Source organism: Sinocyclocheilus grahami, unplaced genomic scaffold (assembly GCF_001515645.1).
Source record: "Sinocyclocheilus grahami isolate Dianchi unplaced genomic scaffold, SAMN03320097.WGS_v1.1 scaffold2238.1, whole genome shotgun sequence".
Lineage (NCBI taxonomy): Eukaryota > Metazoa > Chordata > Actinopteri > Cypriniformes > Cyprinidae > Sinocyclocheilus > Sinocyclocheilus grahami.
The window spans coordinates 33,987-40,263 of record NW_015507417.1 but is presented as its reverse complement, the minus strand read 5'-3'; positions in this window follow the sequence as shown (position 1 = coordinate 40,263).

The following is a 6,277-nucleotide window of genomic DNA, read 5'->3' as shown; positions in this document are numbered from 1 at the left end:
TACATTCGGAATGATCACAAATTCAAGACATGGGGGCAGAAAATGTGTATATTTATACCCCAGTTCACACGGAAGAGTGCCTTTTTTTCTCCAAAAATTACCATATACAAATATGATATTGATTTTTTTACAGCAGTTCAATAAACTAGAAGTTTTTTTTAGCATTGATATTTTGTTTTCTTTTTAATTTATACACATTAAATATTACATATATGTATGTAATAAAATGTGTATTTCCATTACAGGTTTAGGTCTTAAATTTCATATAAGGTGGTATTAAAAAGGTCTTAAAAAGTCTTAAATTTAACTTGTTCAAGTCTGCAGAAACCCTGCACATGAATGAACTAGCATAAATAAGATACACTTTATAGTTTGGGTAAGGGTCAGATACTGTATGTCAACATTATTTTTACATTTCAGTTATTAAAACATAAAGAGGAGGATTACAAATATAAACAGTGCTCTTGGAGAAAATGACAGAAGAGAACAATTTGGAGCAAGTCTTCTAAAAATGCTCCGGGACAAATTGATCAATACAGCATTAAATGATAAAAAAATATTCAAGCTATGATCTTCAGCATAGACTGCTAGTAGATTTTGTAATTAATCTATAAATAAATATCTTTGAAACGAAAGCATTTTTCTTGAAATAACAGTTACAGGTACTGGTGTTCTTGGGTACAGTTTTAAGGTTTCTGAGAGAAATGAAATAAATGATTAGTGTTACAATGTTTTACTCGTTTGTAAACACACAGTTACATGCAGTGTAACATTACTTATGTTTATGATCTTGTTTACAAAAGTTCTGGCTTACATATATTGGTGCACTATATGTTATGCATACAACAGTAACTGTCTTTGTTTTTATACTAGTCATTAAAACTAATATTGAAAGCACAATGTTTAGACGTCATTTAAATGACGCATTGTTCAAATGATTAAATAAAGGATTTACAGAAGGTTTTTGTGTTATTGAAAATGAAATGAAACATGCGACCACAAACCATTAAAATTTGTATTAAAATTTTATTTTAGTGAAGTTATTCAAATTATGTTACGATAACTTGATTTAATTGCACAGAATTAACATGATCAAAGCATATATCTAAAATAAAATAATAATGTTAAGCTAACATAACTGAATTATGTTAGGATAACTTGAAAAGACTATGTACACATTACTTTTTGAAAATACATCTGATTAAAACAAAAGTATTATAATGAAACCACATAAATGCGTAGGACACTGAACTCAAACTGAATGTGTGGAACCAATATCCACAATTCAATTGAGTAAATCCAACAAATCTTTTTTTTCAGTGTGGCCTTGTTTGTCATTGGCTGTCAAGTGACCAAACCAGTGGAAAAGGTTTCTGCTTTTGGTTTATTGCTTCAGTTGTGTTTAACCACATGGTTTTTGCTGAAAACAAATTGTCATAATATATATCCATTACTCATGCTAGGCTGTTTCTAAAGAACCACTTTGCAATCACATATTTACATGCTAAATCCTGACTGAATTAGCAACTACACATCGCTATGAATGAAAGACCATTTATCACTGAATGTGATGATTCCTAATGTTTGATTGAGTTAATGTAGTCATAAAATAAACTTATTTTTTCCCTAGCTATAACAGTGGACGTGTTCAGTAGCCAAGACTTTAAGGTATGTGCTCATAAACAAACGTATGATCTATTATTAGACTTTATTATCAAGTTCTCATCTTTATTGGAGTAAAACGAGTGGCAACCAGCCCCAGTCTCTCCAATACTCCTGATATCACACTGTAAAATGATTAGTTCTTGACATTAAACACAATGTAATCCACATGATAAGAACATATTTTAGTGTCACACATAACTGCTGTTGTCTTCACGAGTATTTTTAGCTCAAAAAGTTCCCATCTGCGAACTGAAGACAATATTAAGAGAGTTTGTTGGAATAATAGTTAATCGGGAATCCTGCATGATTATCCAAACTTACATTAATGAATGTTAGGAATGATATTAATGATGATTTCATATCATTGATTGGTTTTAGTCTTGAGGCTGATATGTAACTCGTGTCTGCAGTAGATCAGCATCATGAATGTGTTTTTCAAGCCGTTCTGTTTTTCCAGCTGCAAAGACTACAAATGAAACCAAGAATTCAGATGCAAAATTCTTCAACTCTAACAAAACATATTAAGCCACATATAAAATAAGTCAAAAGACTAATTAACAAATTGGTACAAATTACCACAATAGTATATTTAATTTCCTAATGTCATGTTTCTTAAAGAAGAATAACTCCCTGATCAGCAGAATGAGCAGAAGTCTGTTCATCAGAGCAGAGATTATGATAATCTGATATTGTGTTTGATTCTGATCAATAAACTCCACCGCTGTATGATTTTGACACTCAGTTAGTTGAGCTGCTTCTAAAGAAAGTGTGTAAAAAGTAAAAGCAGTGAATGACAAATGTAAGCCGTGATCATCAATATGTTTTTATTTCTGAAGTAAATGAACTCACCGGTGAAGTATATTCTGGTGCTGTTGCTGAGTTTTGGAGGTGTTTCTGTGTTCATACAGTAATAAACTCCTAATTCATCAGCAGTCACATTATTTATAACCAGACTATGTTTAAACTGCACTGAATATCTCTTTCTGGATGTTTTATTGAAGTAAAAATGTGTTGTTGAAGTTGACATTGATTGTAGAATCACTGTTGGAGGATCTGCTGTTTTCGGTAAAATCCAATAAACCTCATTTTCATCAAGATCACAGTTTATGCTCACATTTGACCCCAAATCAGTGAATAGATCTGATACTGTAGCTTGACAACAGATTGATACATCTATAAGATAAAAAAGGGAAAAAAGCATGCATTATAAAGATTACCTGCTTAAAAACAAGGTTAAGTGATAATATCAAGATCAATAATATCATAAAACAATTTATGAGAATCTTTCACATAACTGTATGTGAATATACACTCAAGTGTAATAATGTAATGTAACACATGTAATAAAGTCACAGAGCTGAAGCTGAATGATCTTCATGTTGTTGTTGTGATTAAAATACAGAATTGTAAAACTGTGTAAAATAACTAAATAACAGTGCTGTCAGCATGAATTCAGCTCTGGCTTCCTCTCTTGTCTGTGTGCTTGAGATTTCATAGTGTTTCCGCTCACAGTAAGAGATGTTTGAATGATCACAGTCAGGCCCCGATTGGCTATTCGGGAGCACTGGGAGGATTCCCATTTTATTAACTTTAAAAGTTATTAAAAAGACTCCATTGTGCCATTCTGTGAACATAAGGACATGTTCTGTGAAGACCAGAGGTTAAAAGGTCTCATAAGGAATCTCAGTATGGTCTTTGTCTTCTAGGTGGGGGAAACCACCCAACGCAGTTTCTACTAATGATTTTCCTCATGTGATGGTCATGATATGCTGTGTCTTTGACCATTAATCTTGGTTACTTGCCCCAAATTTGACAATCTCCTTGCTGAGTTGTTCTCTTTTGTGTTAATGTTGCAAGCTGTTAACTGAAAGAGTTGGTTGGTTAGGCTTGCTTCAGACTTGTGGCGCCAGGATCTGATTTACAAACATCCTGTTGCCTTGGGCCTGTCTGTGAAATTCGGCTCTTTGGGTTGACAAGAGCCAAACTGATCAAATCTTAAAATGTCTGATTCGCTCTGATACCCTACATCAGTTTAAAGATTAAAGTCATCTTGAGGCCCCCGGTGGGCCCCAGACCCCTGGTTGAGATCCACTCTGTTAGTGACACCTGTTGGTCAAAAGAGTGTAAATGCAAAAAAAATGCATTCTTTTTTTCTTTTTTTTTCAAAAAAGCTAATTTTTTTTTAAATGCATTCACAAATATATATATATTTTACAAACCCAGTGCAAATGTTTTATTGAATGTATAATCTTTCAAATGCAATTAACTAACCATCTAATACCATTAAATATTAAGTGTCTGTATAAAACAGTATGTTATTTTTTTCAATTTTCAGGGCTTGTTTTGTTTGTTTTATGGATGGCTATGCTAAACAGGCCAATAAGAGACTTTTAAGTGCTATTAGTCCTCTTAATTATACAAATGTCTTTTTCAAATTTGCACAAACTTATAAAACTGATCTGAGATCAGATAAAACTACAGACCGAGATCATTGGCCCCCTAGTGGCAACCCATTGAAATTTGGAAATGGGAAATCACGTGACTTTGGCAGTTTGATAAGCGCTCCGATGACTTGAAACAAAAGATCCATAAGGGTTTCAAAGCACCATTGCTACTCACTGATATGAGCTAGTAGGTGTAATATATTCTAAGTTGCTTCAGAAGTATTGCAAGTATTACGTACAACAATAAAACAGTGCATTGACATAAAAAAGGAAATTTACTTCTGGTACTTAAGTACTTTTAAAACCAAGTACTTCTGTACTTTTACTTAAGTAAAAATCTGTCTTTACAACTTTTACTTGTAATGGAGTAATATTTGACCAGCAGTATCTGTACTTTCACTCAAGTAATGGAGTTGAGTACTTTGTCCGCCTCTGCTGATATGCAACACCTGGGCTTCTAAAATGTCACCCACAGAGTACCGGAGGTTCTGCCACCACTTTTTAGAGTCTCTCGTTATAATATATTACTTCTCTATTTAATGTAAGTCTATGGGTGATTCAGTGCTTGTTGTGTTAAGTGCTTGAAGTGGGCAATTTCATAGTATGACAGATTTATTCTTGCACACCAGCAGCTCGTTTAACATGAAGTGATTCTCTTATTTTCCAGTTCAAGCACTGGACATGTGTGAGTAATGGCATGCAGTTGCTTGGAGTGCTTTTTTCTAGCCGTTTAGTACACATCAGTTGTACACTGGTTATTGTGGAGCATTATGGGGCTGAATGAGTGCACTCGATAACATTCACTATGGTTTCAGACATCACTACATATGGCTGGACTATATAGGGTACAGGGGGCAATTTCAGACACAGTCTGTCTTTGACAAGACCATTCTCATTTGGGGTAAAATATAATTTATTAGGCATTTAAAAGCTCTTTTGAGAAAATTAAAGCATACAAAGTCCTGTAGGGGAATACAGTTGTTGACCCAAAGACCAGGTATGATGAATGAAGACCAGGAGTCAGAGATGCAATCAACTGGAAAAAAACTTACTGAAGAAAACAGTTTGCAGTTTCATCAGCAGAAGTCAGAAGTCAGTTCAAAGACAGAAACTCTAAATAATGTGCAAACCATGGTTTAGTCACGTAGCAAAGGGGCCTTATGACCTTTGTGACATGAGCCTGTCACCCGTGGCACCCAGGGTTTGGATATATGCTTAACAGCTGGAGAGAATCTTCTGCACAAAGACAGAACATTCCATTGACAAAACACACATGAAAGTCTAACTACGAACTATTATACTCTTTATTCGATCACTAAAATCTAAAAGGTTATGCTTGATTAAGATTTGATTCCTCATGCTACAACTATGAGAATATTTTTTAAAGGTGACATATCATGAAAATCTGACTTTTCCAGGTTTTAAGTGCTATAATCAGTTCCCTGGTGCATCTACCAACCAAGGAAATGTGAAAAAGATTAGCCCAGTAACTTTGTTTTGGTAAGCCTTTTTCTGCAAGCATCTGAGAAAACAAGCGCGTCTTGATTTCTCTCCCTTGGTGACGTGGCAAAGGGATCTCATTATAATATCACCGCCCCTTAATCTGTACGTTTACACCCACGGCGGCCGTTATTGTGTTTTTGCAAGCGACAACGGTGTACCAGCTCTAATGCCATGGTGAAAGTTTGAGCAAAGCATGCTAACTGTTCTATCATTGGCTGCACTGATGAGCACAGAACACTATTTACAGTCCCAGCCTCAGAGGAGACAACAGAGCAGTGGATTTATTGATTTATTTAATATATATTGCTGCTGCCACACAGATCTAAAATAAACATGCGATTTATTTCCCAGCTGTTTACCTTCACAGACATCACAGACTGTTTTTGTAACTCGTGTGTTTTTAACGTAAATTTGTGTGTGAATGAGAACTTAGTTTAGTACTCGCATGCTGTGACAGCCGCTTTCTGTGAGTGTGCTTTGGATGTGTGTGCTCAGAAAACCGTATATCAGAAGTTTAAACTCATATAGTTTAAAATGCATGATTTCAGCGAGATAAACATGATAATCAGAACCAAAACAGATGTTTTTAGCAGATACCAGCTGTAAAGGCACAGCTCTATTCTGGAAAAGGGGGCGGGGAGCAGCAGCTCATTTGCATTTAAAGA